This window comes from Pogona vitticeps, chromosome 1 (genome assembly GCF_051106095.1).
Source record: "Pogona vitticeps strain Pit_001003342236 chromosome 1, PviZW2.1, whole genome shotgun sequence".
In the NCBI taxonomy this organism is placed as follows: domain Eukaryota; kingdom Metazoa; phylum Chordata; class Lepidosauria; order Squamata; family Agamidae; genus Pogona; species Pogona vitticeps.
In genome coordinates, this window is record NC_135783.1 from 54,627,611 (window position 1) to 54,646,017 (window position 18,407).

General features: G+C 40.8%; 1 protein-coding gene across 7 annotated transcripts in view; it reads left to right on the forward strand.

The window, feature by feature from the left end:
- Positions 1–4,692: 4,692 nt before the first annotated feature.
- AKT3 (AKT serine/threonine kinase 3) overlaps positions 4,693–18,407 on the forward strand; it is a 287,165-nt gene continuing 273,450 nt past the window's right edge. For all 7 annotated transcript variants that reach the window (XM_078383109.1, XM_072993019.2, XM_078383108.1 and 4 more), the window contains exon 1: positions 4,693–17,462. The gene's annotated coding sequence lies outside the window, so the exon portion shown is untranslated. The remainder of the gene's footprint in view (positions 17,463–18,407) is intronic.

Sequence of the window (18,407 nt, forward strand, 5' to 3'; positions counted from 1 at the left end):
CACATTTTTAGCTTTCAAGTGGCCTTACCTTAATCAAAAACCAAGGCTTACCACATATTCCATCTTTGCTGCTGAGTTCACAGAGACAAAGAAGGGCTGACACAAATCAGGTACTGTATTTGGGACAACCCAGTGAGACAGCAAGAAATAGCTGCTTTGGATACAAATGAACTTGATTAAGGAATTGTTGGCACGCCTTTGATTTTGCACCTATCCCCTTCACTTTGTCCGCATAGAATGGTGTGTGTATGTGTGAAAATAAAGTAAGTAGAAAAATCATTGTTAATATTTCAATAATGTTTACTTCGAAATGTAACACTGAATGAACTACTGGCAATTTGGAGGTAGAAAATTAAGAAGAGATGATGAGAAGAAATTCCTCTTCAAAGGACGCATCTCAAGCTAGCTTTCCCTGCAGTAAAGGATGGCAGAAGTCAGGGAATTAACCACCTATATAGCAAGATACATGATCTACTGATATCTTGTAAAGATGCTACAAGCTTACCAAATAATTTAAGTGATTAACATGATTAGTAAAGATGATGTATAATCTCTTTTTATACTAAAGTTAGTTGATGACATTTCCTACATTTACTTTACGAGAAGCCTTGTTTTTAACAATCATCTTAAGTCCTAGTAAACTGAAGAATTAATTAGCAAGCACAGAGGATCAGCAAACTAATGCTTTAGTCTGTTAAACCATCTGTTGAGGAGCACCCTACACAAATCTTGGCATTACCAAAGATGGGAGAGTACTTTTGCTTCTTATTACTAGTTCCAAGCTGCTATTCCTTGCTGAGAACTCTTCCTTTATTTTAAGCTATGAAGGAAATTATTAAAAAGGTTAATAATTGATCCAGCTTCTGCTGTCACGGCAAAGTTTGTGCCAAAAAGACTGATACACGTTGGCAGGAAACTTCATTTGAAATATGACTCACACATTGTGCACCAGATTACCATATACAGTATTACGTATAGACAGATGCATAGTTGTATAACTTATGTATCAGGATGTGTCAGCACTATTACTTATGTAAGTTTTATTGACTCAGAGCTGGCTTGGTGGCACAGCATTGCTATAAACCTCACTTAAATGGCCTGTATGACAAAGTGCAATTTAAACTCCCAATAAATATATTATGCCAATTAAAAAAACCTTTGGATGGAATGTTATTGTTATGAATTTATTATGGGAGGAATTTTTGGTTATTTCCCTTTTAGGAATATGCTTTATGCTTTTTAGCATAAAGTACAAAAAACTGGAGTAGCACTAGAGAAATGTGAAGAATAGCAAAATGCCCCAGCTTCCACCCAGCCCTTTTGTTCCCCCAGTGACTTGCCTTCTGTATATAAAAATCACTCTACAAGTAGCTTAAGGAGAAAAAGAAAAATGTATTTACCGAACAATTGTGAAACTTCAGTTACAATCAGGAGAATAAAAGGGGTAAAAAAGGTGCACACACTTCCACATAGAAGTGGAAGAGAGTGGAAGTCACTCCATAATGACTGTGTGATCCAGATGCACACAAACCTCAGTTTGGAGGTTTGTGCTGATTCATACGTGCAGCACTACAGTTGCCACACTTCCCCTTCCCAACCTCCCCAGCTGGATCCCCCACTCACCAGCCAGTGCATTCTCCTCTCTTCTCCTCTTTAGCTGATTGACTAGTCTCCAGCAGTAGTATGGGCCTCCCTGCCCTGCCTCCTTGGCTGACAACCCACTCAGACCAGGAAGCAGGACAAGCAACCCCTTGCTCCTGCTGGGAACTAGTGGAACAGCCAAAGAGGAGGAGGAGAGTAGGACATTCTGACTGGTGAGTGGCTCATTGGCCAGGGAGGTATGGGAAGGGAACCGAGGTTCATGCCCATCTCTAGTCCAGAAGTCAGGAAGGAAGAGAGAACTACAAACAATAAAAGCAAATACAGTACACAAGAAGGAGGGGCAGAGGCTTGTTTAGTATGCCACTAGTATTTTCCCAACATTTATAGTCTGACTGTAAGAGATTATTATTCAAGAATGCTTTCCTACCACTAAGAGCTCAGTTATATACCTTGTATTTCTCAACTTTTATTTCCACCTCTGAATTCAGCAGATTTATTTATTCACCTTGTATTCTTCAGCATCTACAAAGTCTTTATCTGCTACCACATGATGGTGGGGTGGTGGTGACCCTGAGCATTTGAATGCTACACCAGTAGAGTGCTAATTCTGGCAAAGTCTACAAAGCAGATAAGATTTAAAGTAGGGAACTAGTGGCTGACTGTGAACCTGCAATCTGAGGTCCACCCTGATTAAGTGCAAAGACTCATCACCGGAAGGTTGACTACTGGGTGACTACATGATCATAGCACTTATAAATAAATTTATCTATTGCTGGAGAGACTACTAGTCCCAGTGTAATAAAATATTTCAAATAATGTTTTGGCCACTTCTTTTCATAATGCCCTGGCCCCAAGGTGGGCCAGAGCTGGAAATAAAAGGTGCCAATACTACACTCCTTCTCTATGTCCTTTGAGAGGCGATCAAGCTATATGGGAAACTGACTGGCTTTAATTACAATGGAAATGATTGATATACATGCTTTTAAAGAATTTTGTTTTTTCTAAATCAGAATTTAAAGGTGCCTAGTATGGAAACATCTGAGGCTCACTGTCTGCAATTTGGCACGTTGACTTCCATCTTTATGGTTTAGAAAATCTCCACATTTCACTTACATCAGTGGGAAAATTTTAAAAAGGTATAGCTGCTTTGGCTTTTCAGTTTCCTTCCTGCATCCTTCTGCCAGCAGGTACAGACTTTTCATTCAAAGCCTCAGTGACTACGGGGACCACTGAAGTGTGTTTCTTCCAGAGGTGAGATGTTTTGATTGCCAGGTCACTGTAATTTGTTAGTTATTCTAATTCTTTTTTTACAACTCAGGTACCCTCTGGAATTGCAATGTCAATGAGCCAGACATTTCTTCATTCTATTGCTACTATGCTTGGTGTGTTATGTTCAATGTGTCTGTCCGTTTGGATCTGGAAATCCCACAAGATCTTGAGTTCCTCATTTTGTGACATCTTCTCTACCTGATGTCCCCATGGGTTTTTGGAGGCTGGCAAATTATATTTCTGCATAATGACCAGTGCACTAATTTTTCCACTCTATCATGTGTAACATTGTAATCTGTTTGTGCAGTCTTTGGACATTCACGGATGCAGTGAGACACAGTTTCATCTTTTTCTTAGCAGAGTCGACATTTGTTGTTAGCAGTAATTCCTTGGATCTTAGCTTTCATCACATTGATTTGGAGTGCTTCTTTTTGTGCAGCAAAAATCAAGCCACCTTCTTCTTCTTCTTCTTCTTCTTCTTCTTCTTCTTCTTCTTCTTCTTCTACTACTACTACTACTACTACTACTACTACTACTACTACTACTACTACTACTACTACTACTACTACTACAAGAAGACAAAATTCTTGACTAGTATGATATAACAGATACAAGTTTTAACCAAAAGACTAAGTAGCATTTAAATATTGGTATAATATGTGTGCTGTTCCAAACATTGCCATTTTTCTTTGCAGTTCTGATAGTATTATTTCAGAGATCTGGAACTGATTTCATATTTTATAAAATTCTGCGGCATTATTTCAAATGCCTTGATAACTATGGGGGCCACTAAAATGTGTTTCATACACAAGCCGTTTCTATTGTCAGGGTTCTGTATTTTGTTATTTTTTTCAATTCTTTATCTTCAGTTCTGCCATCCCCTGAAATTGCAATGTCAATTATCCAGACATTTCTTTATTCTGTTATGTCCAGTGTACTATGCTCAAGGTGTCTGCTTATTTGAATCCGAAAGTCTCACAAGATCTTATCCTAGTTGTTTTCTGACAGCTTCTCTTCCTGATGTTCCCACAGATTCTTGGACACTGGCAGGTTATACTTTTTACAAAACAACTAGTGTATTAATTTTGCAACTCTGTCATGTCTAGCTTCATAGTCTGTTTGTGTAATCTTTGAACATTCACAGTTTCATCTTTTTGCTGACCAAGTCAATATTTTGTGTTTATACTAATTCTTTTAATTTTGGCTTTCATGACATTAGTTTGAAGTGATTGTTATTGGGCAGCAAAATCAATCCCTTGGTTTGTTTCTTGATGGTGCCCAGTTTTAGCCATGCCCAAGTTAAATTGTTATTATGTTTCCCGTCAATATTTCTCAGATGCTGTCCATGCAGTGGTCTATTTTCTCCAGCTATTTAATTTATCGTCAATTTGTTGTTTCTTATATTCACATCTGTTATTTTCAAGATGTTTTCCATCCATCCATCCATCCATCCATCCATCCATCCATCCATCCATCCATCCATCCATCCATCCATCCATCCATCCATCTATCTATCTATCTATCTATCTATCTATCTATCTATCTATCTATCTATCTATCTATCTACCTACCTACCTACCTACCTACCTACCTACCTACCTACCTACCTACCTACCTACCTACCTACCTACCTACCTACCTATCTATCTATCTATCTATCTATCTATCTATCTATCTATCTATCTATCTATCTATGTAACTAACTAACTAACTAACTAACTAACTAACTAACTAACTAACTAACTAACTTTCTCCTTAAAAAGACCCAAGGCAGCTTAGGGTTCAGTCTTTGCCAGATTGGTATCCAATTACTGGAAATGTCCATGTATTTATGGCTTTGATTGTATTTCCACTGTTTAGTTTAGTTTTTAAAAATTTCCAGTTTTTAATGAATTCCTTTTGCATACATTTTTTAACTTTTGTATACAGGAGATTATCTGTTTCTGATATTCCAAGGTATTTATAATTTTCATTGGTTGATAATGATTTTATATTGCAGGTTTTTAGCTGTATTCTGTCTAGGTTTTGGATCTTGCCATGTTGTATAGAACATTTGTCAAGTCTAAATTTCATTGGAATGTCTTTGCTAAATATTTGAACTGTATTTGCAGTGATTCTGTTTTGGTGGAATTTATGCAAAAATAGTCATCCATGTACAGTATAACAGAAGATTGATGCTTCCTGCTTGATCTGAAATATGGTAGCCCAATCCAGTTTTCTTTAAAATTATTGACTGCCATGGAGTAGGCTTTCCAATGGGTTTTAGCACATGTTGAATTGGATCAGCTCCGAGTTTTTCACCATTGTCACTCTTGTCTCCATTCCACTCATTCAATTATCACCAGCTCCTTAATAAACTAAGGAGTTAGTGTGGCTGCCATTGTCGGAGAGGACACTTAGGAGCAATCGTATCAATAGCCCTGGCCATTTTCCCTTTCCCATTCACCCAAGGCCTCTACAGGATCACCTGCCAAGACAGCAGGAAACTCCTCAAGAGCCATCAGGAAATTATTTCGATCCAGGCCTAAACCCTACCAGAGAGTGATCTGTCCAAGTCAGCCAGCCTAGGAAGGAAAGCTGCTGAGCAGTGGGATGAGTGTTATGCCAGCAGAATCTCTATTCTATCCTACACACCCATTTTCAGGTATAAACACTGAAACCAAGTTAACTGTGGGATTGTACAAACTGACGAGGGGGATAGAATCTTGGTAAACTACCGTACTACAACTCCATCTCTCCACCCCTCAGGAATGCTCTGTTGCTACACAAAGAAGCCAGATGATTCACCCGTGGAGGTTGATGGATCTGAATGGTTTCCTGACATCTCTTGGTAAGCTTCCTGTTGTCTTGTCAGGCAGTCCTGTTGAAGCCATGCTTTACCTCTGGAATAAGGAAATGGATGGGGCTATTTGTTTGTTTCTTTGTTCCCATTTCTATACTGCTCCTTTAGTATAGTCACACTCTGACCAGTTGCCTCACCAGACAATATGTCATAAAAACATAACAAACACTATAAAACAAAAATAAATAATACAGAAAATGCAATAAAATACAATTAACCCTGTCACTAGCAGAAACCACTTTTAAATAAAAATACAACAATTAAAAACCAAATGAACATCCCAGGACAAATTTACACTAGTAGAAAGCAATATTGTATGTTGTTAATGTTATGTACCATCAAGTCACCCCCAATGTATGATGATTCTATGAATGAACAATCTTTATAATGCCCTGGCAGCTTTTTGTCCACAATACAAGTGGAGAATCAAGTGGTGAGGCACATCCTTTTCTTTCATAACCCATAGTATATCATGCTCTACACAGTCAAAGGCTTTGCTGGAGTCTATACAAGTAAAGCTTAGACTGATCATCTTCAGAAACACTTTGGTTTTCTCCAAATAGTCAGAGGATATATGCAATATGATCTGTGTTGCATCTTCCTTTTCAAAATCCAGCTTGAACATAGGGCGCACCTATAACTCAGTCTTAATTAGCTTCCTAAGAACAGAGAGGGATAGTGCCTGTCAAAGCACTGTAGAACTTTGTTCTAGAGGATAGGGGGCATGACTGAGAAAGCTCAGTTTCTCAGGTTGGCTTTTTTGGCCTCTTTCGGTTTTACAATTCTTAACATCAAGGACTGTGAGGAATGGGTACGATGGGTAGTTATTTTTTGGAGAGACATTCCTTCAAATATTGAAGTTCTAAACCATTAAGGGCTCACAGCCACTGCTGGGGTGGAGGATCAATACTGATAATATTGTTAATATCAATAATATCCTACTATTCAAAGAGTAGCTTAGCTTACTTCTCTATTGTGTGAGGTAGTCTCTTCTTGTCAGCAATGCAACTGACAAATTTACAGTAATGTCCATTTTAGTGGACAATGGGCAAGGATATAGAAAGGAGGTGGTGGCTTTGCAGTGTGCACATGCCTTGTCCACATTTTCAGGCTGTAGTAGCTGAAACCTATCAAATTTAACTTGACTAGATGGTGCATTGGATATCTCATTCAGATCTACTTGTATGAACAAGGAGTCATGGTCGCGACAGATACTGTCAGCCTTAGATCTAAATTGAGCTGCCATTCAGATGCAATTCTCAACATTTGAATGGAGAAATTGTTTTTTTCTGGAAAAAATCAGGTCAGGAATTACCCAGAAGTATTACTCTTGATGGTTGGAAGGCATCTCAATTAATTCAATATTGTGGTTTCTTGTGGTGGCCTTGAGTTTATTCCAGTATCTTCTGGACATTTTCCTGACAGTCTTCAAGGTTGAATCTGTGGCACCTTTAGTCCATCTGCTCCTAAGCATCCCCTTTCATGCAGTGAAGCTGAATAAGCCCCCTGCTTTACCAGAGAGTTGGCAACAAGTGGGACAAAGACTAGGGATCTGCTCTGACTTAGATTGTCCAGTTGATGCAAGTCCTCTGCAGGTAACTTTGGCCCCTTCTTGTCCATTGATCATGGATACATTTCAGTTGCTGCAGCTTGAGGATGTGAACCACATACTGTATGTGCTGGATTATTGCCCTTTCTGGCTATGAAAGTCACCAGAAGGGAACTGGCTACTGAGTAAGTGGAATGTAAATGCCTTCTTACAGCAAGGCAGGGTGCCAGCATGCCTAAAGAAAGCAGTAATAAGATCATTATTGAAGAAGCCCTCCTTAAATTCCTTTGTCTTGAACAACTACTGGTTCTGCTGAACCTCTCAGTGGACTTTGATACCATTGACAATGATATTCTTCTGGGCCAACAGTGCCTCTGATCCTATTCCGGGATGAGCGAGCACAGAAGATGGTACTGAGGGACTCTTGTTCAATGCTGTGTCCATTAACCTGTGGTATTCCTCAAGGTTCATTTCTGTCCTCTCCACTATTTAAAAATGTCCATGAAACCACAAAAGGAGGTTGTCTGAAAGTTAGTGCCATCAGTATGCTGATGACACCCAGCTCTATCTCTCCTTCCCATCTGCTTTCAAGGAAGCTGTTTCGGTCCTAGATCTGTTTCTGGTGTCAGAAATGAGCTGGATGAGGGCAAACAAACTGAAACTTCATCCAGATAAGACAGAGGTGCCCCTGGTCAGTCACAAAGCAAGTTAGGGGTTAGGGATTCAGCCTGTACTTAATGGGGTTACACCTCCTACCTGAAAAGTCAGGTCTGCAACTTGGGTGTGCTCCTGAGTTCACATTTAGGTCTTGATGATGCCCAGGAGTGCATTTGCCAGAATTGAAGCTGGTACATCACCTGCACACATTCCTGGAAGTGTATGACTTGGCTATGATGACACATGCCTGAGTTACATCCCATTTGGATTACTGTAGCATGCTTTACATGCATCTGCCTTTGAGTACAGTTTCGAAACTTCACCTGGTTTAAAATGCTGCAGCCAGACTGCTGACTAGAGCCATTTACAGGAAGCATATAATTTCCATGCTACAACACTTAGACTATCAACCAGTTCATTTACAAGCCCTGTTCAAAGTGCTGGTTATGACTTACAAAGCCTTATATGGTTTGGGCCCAAGCTGTCTGAAGACCTGTATCTCCCCATATGTGCCTTTCCAGATCCTGAGATCTTCAGAAAGAAGGCTCTTCTCTCAGTCCCACTGCCATAATTGAGTTTTTATTTGGGGACATGGAAGAGGGGCTTTTTCCACATGGTGGAATGCTCTCCCTCAGGAGGATTGGGTTGGTCCCCTCACTTTTATCCTTTTGGCAACAGTTAAAAGACTTTTAATAACTAAACTAGGCCCATTGAATCAATGCTGGCCAAATATTCTTCTAAAATGTGTTTCTAAGTTTTGAATGTTTTGATAACTTTTAAAATTATTACTATATGTTTAATTGCTTTTTAATTTTGTAGTTTATTATGATTTGAGTCTAATTGCTATCCTTCCACAAGTAGGCAAAACCTTTCTTTTCAAGTTAGCTTTCCCTGAGTGACTGGCTGACTGAATGGGTTTTTTAATGGATTGTTGTACCCTACTGCTTTTCATGTATTTTGGTATTGTTTTTGTTTATTGTTGTTTAGTATGGTATTTGTTTGATCCTTTTAAATATTTGTATACTCACTGTTGTTAGCTTTAAATGTCTTTTAATAATGTAAGCTGCCTTGGGTCCTTTTTAAGGAGAAAGTTGAGGTAAAAATATTTTAAACAAACAAAGAAACCAACAAATTTGTTTTAATCAGTGCGAGTCCCCTCGGGTCCCCTCATTTCTATGCCAGGAAAAAGGTGGCATAGAAATGAAACAAATAAACAAGTAATATTCTGCATTCTATGACTTATTTGAATATAGAGGCCAAAATCTTACTGACAATTTATGTGGGCTTAAGTGAAATCATATATACTGTGGAAGCAAATTATTGTTTCCATTCCTGGCTGCACCTCTCTTTGTTCCCTGGAATGCAACCAGAACTTCATTAATTAGTGGAAATTTGCTGCGGCAACTTACACTTTTTCACTTATGCATGTGTAAATCAGCAGTTAAGTTTTTGACCAACTTGGATTGTTCAGTAGCTAACTGTTTGGGAACATTCATGAGATCTGAAATTGTAGCATCTGTATTCAAACACCGTCTTAAGAAATATCCATAAAATTTAGGACCTAAAGCATCTACCTATTAGTCACTGTTAGCTGACAGAGTAACAGGCTATATGGAATATTACCTTGGTTGATTATGGCTTCTGTTCTTTACTTCTTTCTTGACATGGCTGTTTTAATAGACATTTGGCACAACATAGACAGGTTTTAGAAATGCAATTTATTTGGGCATTAAATGGAAAGAACAAACCATTCTTAATTTCTGTTGAATACATCAATTCAGTATATATATCATATCAATGATATTCCTCTCTAAAAAGACAGTTTTCACCCATCCTTTTTGGTTTCAATATACACCCATTATGTATCAAAACAAAAGTGGTAAGGATGGAAGGTGGAAGAATTCCTGAACCACTATGTGATAGTAGGATGATGTTCTTATTAAGCCAACTGAAGCTTTCATTCTATGCACATTTATTTGGGTCTAAGCATTATAGCAACCACTGTTACTCTTGAGAAAGCAAGAGCTTGGTTGCTTACATGTTTCATTCTTTTAAGAACTGTACACTATTAATAGCACTCTATGAAAAAATACCCTCACTCTGTCAGTTGAGATGAGGAACATGTGGCCTTCCAAAAATTGTTGGACTGCAACTCCCAGCATTTCATTAATTATGCTGGCTAGGGCTGATGGGAGTTAGTGTAACATCTGGAGCACCAAACATTAAAACCGCTGGATAGCTCAGTGGCTCAGGTATCTGGCTGCAGAGCAAGAGTCTGAGAGTTCAGTGTCCCACTGTGTCTCCTTGACAGGGGCTGGATTCGATGATCCACAGGGTTCCTTTTAGCTCTGCAATTCAAGCTTTAACCAATCATTAGTTGTTGAAAGAACAATTATCTAATATCTTTTTCCTATTCATTGTGCTGAACTTATACACATTAATAACAGTATATTTGGCAATTCAGTAACTCTCAAGGAAATCAGACAGTTATCTTTGGTTACCTTCTCAGTTTTCACACCTCTTATAATGTGATTACATGTCTGGATTAAATCCAATTTATTTCTATTGTGGCTCTGGGCTCTTCCAGACCAGGCTTTCAATTACAGTTTCCCGAACTCATTCACAGGATGTAATGGTTACTAGAAGTCCAGATGTTGCTGTGTTCCACGTAGAAACCTTTTATGTTTTCCCATCCGATACTTCTTCTAATGAGAAGAAAAGACCACAAAAATCCACTAAGAAGGAAATAGCTGCATGGCGCCTTTGACTGGAAGCACTAGGAGCTTTCTATCTGGAAGCACCATTTTTATAATAAAATGATGACTCAAAACAGGTTTAACAGTGATGATAATGTATTTGCTCTTTAACAATCCAAAGGCTATAGTGTTCCAAGATGAAACTGTTAGGTGAATAAAGTCAGCTAGAGCATAATAGTCTCAATAATGAATGCTAATGTGTTTTCACCTTAAGTATGATTTCACTTCTTAAAATACCAGTTTTGTGCCAAGTTCATCGACTTCAAGTGCTGTAAAGGTGAGTGCTATATAGTGAAATTCAGTACTAAACAATAAAATAAGTAGTGTGCCTCTGCAAAAACACTTCCTGAAACACAAGCCATTTGAATTAGCAAAAAGCTGTTGAGAAAACAGGATGCTGGTTATTGCTGGGATGGAGGAACAAAGCAATATTAAACAAACAAATTACCCAGATTTCTTTCAGGAAATGGGTCTATTCAACACAGAGAAGTACACTGTACACTGCCCACTTCTTTGTGAAAGGAAGCATCAGCTTGTTTATCTTCCCACCTCATAATAATGTCTATGGGGCCTATATTTTTAAGACATTTATACTAACAATTGACAATTGACGTAGAGATCTGTTGCTTAGTAGTACATTGCAACTAGAGTAGGCCCATTGAATCAATGCAACATAAAGAGGAATTACTAACCAAATCTCCACTGATTCGATAGGACCGTTCTAGTTGCAACTTACTATGTTAAGTAACAGGATTTCTGCCTAGAAAATATTTTTCCAGTTTGGAATTCTGTACAAGTCATTATCAATTACAAATGAAATAGGTTTGTGTCTGCACAATTAATTTGTGCTGGCAAATCCACAGTTCCAATCTCATCTCAGTTGTGAATTCACTAGGTGGCCTCAGAAAAGTCACCCTTCCACTCATCCCACTAAACTTCACCTTGTGTTTCTTCCACTGCATGTAATACACAAAATGCTGGCAACTCACCTTAATGAGCTATTTTAAGAATTTTTTTAGACTGTGTGATGCACATCGAAAGCTTTGACCATTTTATTGCACTGTGTAAACTTTTATGATTGTACATTATTTTGAAGATGCTTTTAGTAGTGACCAAGGAGGACAATTACTTGAAATGAACTTTATAGCTACTATCACAATTATGTCAATGCATAGGAAATTCTACCCTGCTCAATAGGTCTGTGAGTTGGGAGTACAGGGGGCTAAGAGTTTGATTCTTCAGGATGCCTTACTGTATGGGCAAAAGCTCCCATCAACTGATCACTAATCTGTTATAACACACACACAAACACAGCCAATAAAGAAAATTATTTTTTAAATTTGTTTCCATTTTAGAGAAATTTTAAAAAACAATTTTGAAATATTTTGAACCATTTCTTGATGAGAAGCTGATTTCTTAAAAGAGAAGAGACATGGTGTATTAAGAGTTTACATGGACAGAAATCCTACTTAAATGGCATCAATTGGCACACAATTGTGAAGAATAAATGAAACTCTTCCATTTAAAAGACATCCAGATGGCAGCCATCACTGCATCTTGGGGCAACAGATTTCATAGTGAGACTACACACTATATAAAGAACCATTTCTATTTGTCTAGAAACTCCCACTATTCAGCTTCATTTAATTACCCTGAGTTGCAGTATTATGAAAAGGGGTGCAGTTTACTTATTTCCCTATCCTTCTTCTACATCCTGCATAGTTTTATACCTTCCCACTTATATGCCTTCCCCTAAACTCCCAAATATTGAAACTGTTCCTCAACCAGAATCCTACTGGTGTTCACAGAAGGATGGTGTTATTTGTAATGGCTAATTGGTGAGGTACTCAGGTAGCTGCTGGCTATGTCATCAGGTATGTGACCAAGCACCCACCTGACAGGTGCCCTGCACCTTTTCACTTAGCCACAAATAGCCATGACAACTTACACATTCCCTCTTTGAATACCAATGATTCAAGCCTTTATAGGGGCTTTGCTCCAGCTTCTTGATGATTTTACTTTACTCTTTTAGGAAATTTTCTCATCTCTATAACATTTTTTTAGACTAAAACTACACACTACAATATTTCAAGTGCTACCTCTGATTTGTACAGTATAATGTTATTATGATGCTGGCAAGTTTAACCCTTCTTTTCTTAAATATCCTTAACAAGGAATTTGTGTTTTTCAGAGCAGTTGCACAATTAGTTATTTTCACTGGGTTATCCACCACATCCTTAAGATCCCTTTCTTGGTCAGTCAATGCCAGGTTAGTCCGCAAAGATATATGTGGAGTTGTTTGTTTGCCCCAATCATTCTATGCATACTTACACTTAATTGTTTGCCAATTTAGTGCCCATTTCCTCAGTCTGGACAGGCTTTTTGGTTTAACCACCCCAAAATCTGATGTCCCCTGCAAACATGCTTACCTTGTTATTTCTGTATCATTTGAACAAGTTTAAACACTGACCCTAATATTGCAAAACTTGTCTCTTCATTCCTGTTCTTTTCTTCCTTTTGTTTTATCCTCTCAACTCATTACTGTTAAAATTTATGCTGGCATTTTAAGTGAGGGAAGTAAACAATGTCTACCCAAACTCAGTGTTGGGTAACAATTTCATTGGGCTCCTAAATATTATGAAAAGAAATCTTTTTAGTCTTCCAGGGCTACTTCAACAGGGTGCACATTGCAGATTTGGGATAGGAAACAGAAAAGTAGAATCATCATCCTATCTAGATGATGAAGTCACAAGGTCTGTTAAAAAATAAAGACTGCAGACTTGAATGAATAATCACTTTGAAGTATGATAGTACCATGATTCACCTCTGAGATACAGTATCAATTCTCTTCATATAGACAAATGATGTTTACCCAATCAGCCTTATCAATATGCTTATGGGCACTCTCAAATAACTCTAAAGCATTAGCAAGACTGAAACTATGTTGATTCTTCTTCAGCATGCCTTTTTCTTTTTTATATGCTTATTTTCTTTAGAATCAATGTTAATTAACACACCAAGAATACATTAAGCTGTAACCCTTACCTTCCTAAAATCCCTTGGATCCCATTAAAAATGGCATTATACTGGTTACTTTTCAGTCTGTAGTTACAGAAGGATTTTAGACACAGGCAGTACATTTTTGTTAGATGATCAGCAATTTCCCACAAGCTATGAAATCTCAGATGGCTATTACCTGGAAATAAATATTTTTGTTAATTTGCTAATAAGATTTTGAATTTAATCTCTTCACATCACTAGCTGCCCAAGTTCCTCAGACGACTTTCCTGAAAGTGACAATTCTGCCATTAGTATCCACCCTACACTTTCTGCAATAAAGATAGTTATGAAGAATTCATTCAGTGCAGCCATGTTGGGCTCCTCTCCCTCCCTCCCTCCCTCCCTCCCTCCCTCCCTCCCTCTCTCTCACACACACAAAAAGCCGTGTGGTCTTTGTAAACAATCCAGCAACAAGAGTGGGTGATACTTGACTGGGTCACTGAATTCCCATACATAGCAGCTAGCTTTTGACTTCTCTTTGTCAGAGGGAGACTTGGAGCAGGAAAAAAGTTATAAAATTGGGCAGATGTGTGGGTAAGATTGACAAGGCAAATTGCAAAATGGGGGTTGCAGAATATATTTCAATCTAGAAGGCTTTAGATTTAATCTTTTGCAGTGTAGATTATAATGTCCCAAACTTCTTAAATAAAGATCTGCTGATCATTTTGTCCTCCCACCCACTGCACTCTCGTCAAAACTTGTGGTTCCTTTTTGGCTAGGGACACAGGGACACAAAAACATGACAGACCAGAATACAGACACATTGGGATTAAATTTAGTGTATACACTGGGTACGCAAACTGCATCCAAATTAAAACATTTACCAAATAGCTGAAGAAACAGTCATGATTGAATGTCCTTGCTTGCATAGTTATAGATACAGTACTGCCTTGGCTGGCTATTCAGGTTATCTTTCATAGTCCAATAAAAAAATACAAAGGCTGTGTGGTTCTTCTGCAAGATCCAAAGACAGGAGTGCGTGATACTTTAAGTAACAGTAATGTTTTTCTCATTTATGGTGATTCTTCACAAGGTTTTCCAGATATAGAGTATTCATAAGTAGCTTACTAGTTAGTTTTCTGGGGTACTCTGAAACCAAGCAGCTTCTTACCCACAGCAACACAGGCTGGCTTTTCTTCCCAGAGGCTCTGTGGAAAATTGAATTCCTGATCCCAGAGCTCCAGCTCGGTGAGCTTCTTGTACATAAAAGCTAACTTTTAACCCTACACAAAACTTTGTTAGGCAGTGCATTCAAAGCTGCAGATATTCCAGAAAAAAAAACTTCAAAATACATGGCCAGATGTACAGGCCTGATCCCCATAAAAGAAGTTCCAAAATGGAGGCTGGAGAGTCCATTTAGAGGAGGCAGATTTCCTTTGAATTCTCTTATAATCCAGTGTCCAGTCATTTCATCTATTGGTTTCCCATTTATAATGTATTTTGTTTCAACTAATGTTTTGAAAACTAAGGTCAATGTTAATTCTACTCTGTGCTAAAGGTGTATATTACACAATTTTATATCTCAGCCATTCAGCCTTACAAATGAATACCACAATGATGGTGGTATTCAGATGCCAAAATTAGTTTTATTTATTTAACAGCGTTTGTACAACGCTTTTGAGAAATAACAGTATTCCAAGCAGTCCAAACTAATATTCTTAAGATTTCGAGCTGGATTATATTACCCTCACTAGAATAGATCTAGAAAATTAGATGCTGCTGATGAAATGAAACAAACTGTCTCTTCAACACATGTGCAAAATTTCATTCCAGTGTCTTAATGATGAAAGGAGAAATTGTATGGATCTTCACTTTTGAAATCAGGTCTGGAGTATGAGCTAGTGTTTGAAACTGACATATATGTAGCCTTGTTTTGAACATATGTACAAATTTTAACTTCATTATCTCACCAGTCAATAGCTTATCTCAACCAGTTAAAATGCAGAATGTATAAGTTAAACCAAAGATTTTACACAAAATGTAGGGGAGGTTTGAGAAGCAAAATACAACTGTAATTACCACTAATTTTTAACAATAATTTAAATACAAATTAAAAATAACAATGTTGTAACCTGATAGATCGCTCATTTAGGTGTGTTAACTCAAACAAGAGGCATGCTACTTCATTTACATGGCTCCAAACAGCAATTATGTCTGTTCTCTCATAGGCAAAATATCTTCTTGATACTTCACCTCATATTTGTTATACAGTAGGTTCAACTACATCATACCAACCCTTGGGGAATAGCAATTAATACCTGCCTACAACCAGGTAATATTTGAGAGTTAATTCTCGCCAGTGCTGAAAGGAGAAATACCCACTGTGGTTTATAGCTATATCGTTTTGTAGATCTTGTTCACTGCAATTGTTACATCACCGGATTAGGTATTACTTGGAGAGCAGTTGCCCTGAAAATTGGGTAATAGTTTCCTAAAATAAGATGAAAGTCATGTGAAATACATCCATATCTGCCAATCTGCATGCTTGTACCTGTACTAAACAAGAAAGAGCCAAATATTAGTGCCAGACAACCACAGCTATCAACCACATCCTTCAGGCTCTTTCAAGACACACCGCACTTCTAACCTGCCAGCTGTTCTGAGAACTCTTGTTTAGAGACAGCAGGCCATGAAAATAAGATGCGACGGCTGCTCTCACTCTATTTATAACAATATCAAAGCTAACGAAACCACTTCAAATATGTATCAGTTTTCTCATTCGAGTCCGTGACGGGTAACACAAATCCTGACGGAATGGAGGTTTCCGCAGCAGCCTTGCTCTGAACTCTTGCCACGGCGGGTGAGTTTCCAGAGCCGTCCTGGTGGTTCTTCCTCCCGGCCACCTTCCTTCTCCTCTAGGGTCTCTTCCGACGTGTAGGTTTTCCTCTGGCTTTCGCCTCTTCCTCTAGCCTCTCAGTGTTTCCCCTGTCTGGGCACCGGCTCCGAGGGAGTCCTCCTCCACCTTAACTGCCCCCTCCTGCGCCCGTCCCCCCGTTTCCTGAGGGCTCGCCAGGCGCAGCTTCCGGACTCCCGGCGGCTCTTTCTCCCTCCAATCCATCCCCGGCTTCACCTCCGCCTCCCTCCCTCGCTCGCTCGCTCTGTCTGGCGGCCCCCGCCTTTTCCCTCCCTGCTCTGTCTGGCAGCCCCCCACTCCACTCCGCGCATCGGCGCTTCTCGCGAGAACTGGGGGATGCCGATGCTGCTACCGCCGCGGCCGCCACCGTCGCGGCCGCCGCCTTGGAGGGGGAGACACTCGGGGGGGAGCCAGTGACGTCGGGAGTTTTCCTGAAAGTCAATAACGAGCCTGGCGGAGGTGGTGGTGGTGGCGGCGGCGGCGGCGGCAGGAGCCGAGCCGAACGCTGGGCCCGGGGCTGCTCCGGGGAGAACCGCCGCCCGGGAGCCGCGACAGCCGCCGCCGCCGCCCTGACTCCGTGGATGCTGCGGCCGAGCTGCCCAGGCGGGCGGGCGCCTCCCTGAATAGCGGAGAGCCGTCGTGGTCGATGTAGCCGCCGCCCCTCCTCCTGCGTCTCCTCTGAGGGGCTGCCGCCAGAGGGGCCGGGACCTTTCTCCGCAGCTTGGAGGCAAAACAGCGGCCGTGAGGGACCGAACCCGGCAGGGGGGACGAGGAAGGAGGGATTGTGGGGGCCCCCCTGCCCGGAGCCGCCGCCGCCGCCGCGCCTCTTCTCACGCCAACGGTCAGCCTCCACCGCCCTCGCCTTTGCCGCAGGTAAAGCGCGAGCGGGCGCGTGAGGTGTTGGGAGCCGTCAAGAGCCCCGGGAGGCATAATAGCGGAGCGGAGCGGTCTTGGGGAGGGGAGGGGGGGCCCGCTGGGCGTGCGGAAGGAAGGCTGGGCGGCGGAGGGATGCTGGCGGCTGGGCGCTGCCTGGTCTTGGGGCACGTGAGGTGAGGTGCGGGCGGGAGGAGAAGGAGATTGGAGAGTGTGTCTGTGTGTGGGGGGGGGAGGGAGATGCCTCCGATCTGCGGCTTGGCACGCAAACCGCCGAGACGGCCCCCCTTCCTCTCCATCCTTGTCACTCCCTCCCTCCTTGTCACCCTGAAGGGGCATTTGTGGCCTAGCGGTCCTCTCAGGGTCTTCGGCTGGCCAGGGAGGGGGTGGTGGGCGACGGATCCCCCACCGGTTTCCCTTCAGCTCCTCCTCCTCCTCCTCCTCCTTCCCCATCAGGCATCGTGTGCCTCAAACGAGGCTGAAAATATATAATAATAATGCCCTGCTCTCGTTCTCTGTGCGCCTGCCTGTGCGTTGTGTCTGTGCTTGGCGGGGCCTGCTAGACTTCTGTTAGAGACAGACAGGTTATGTAACATTAAAGACTGGCGGCGGGAAGGTTGACACGGGGTGGAGGGTGGGGGGGTGGGAGGAAGAGAAGGAAGACGATCTGCGCTTGGCCACGAGGCACAACACACAACGCGCGCGCGCGTGCATACACAGACACACACACATGCGCGCGCGCGCAGTTATTTATATAGAATGCCACTTCTTTGCCGCCGAAAGGAGGGTGTAATAGGCGTCTCCGCCCCGCCCCCTCCTCCAATCTTTTGGGTCACTGACAATGTTTCCTCCTCACATGTCCCCATCACCCTCACTTTTCTGCTAAAGGGCTTGGAAATACTGTAATTAGAGGTAAATGTATGACAAATGGCGTGAGTTAATAAG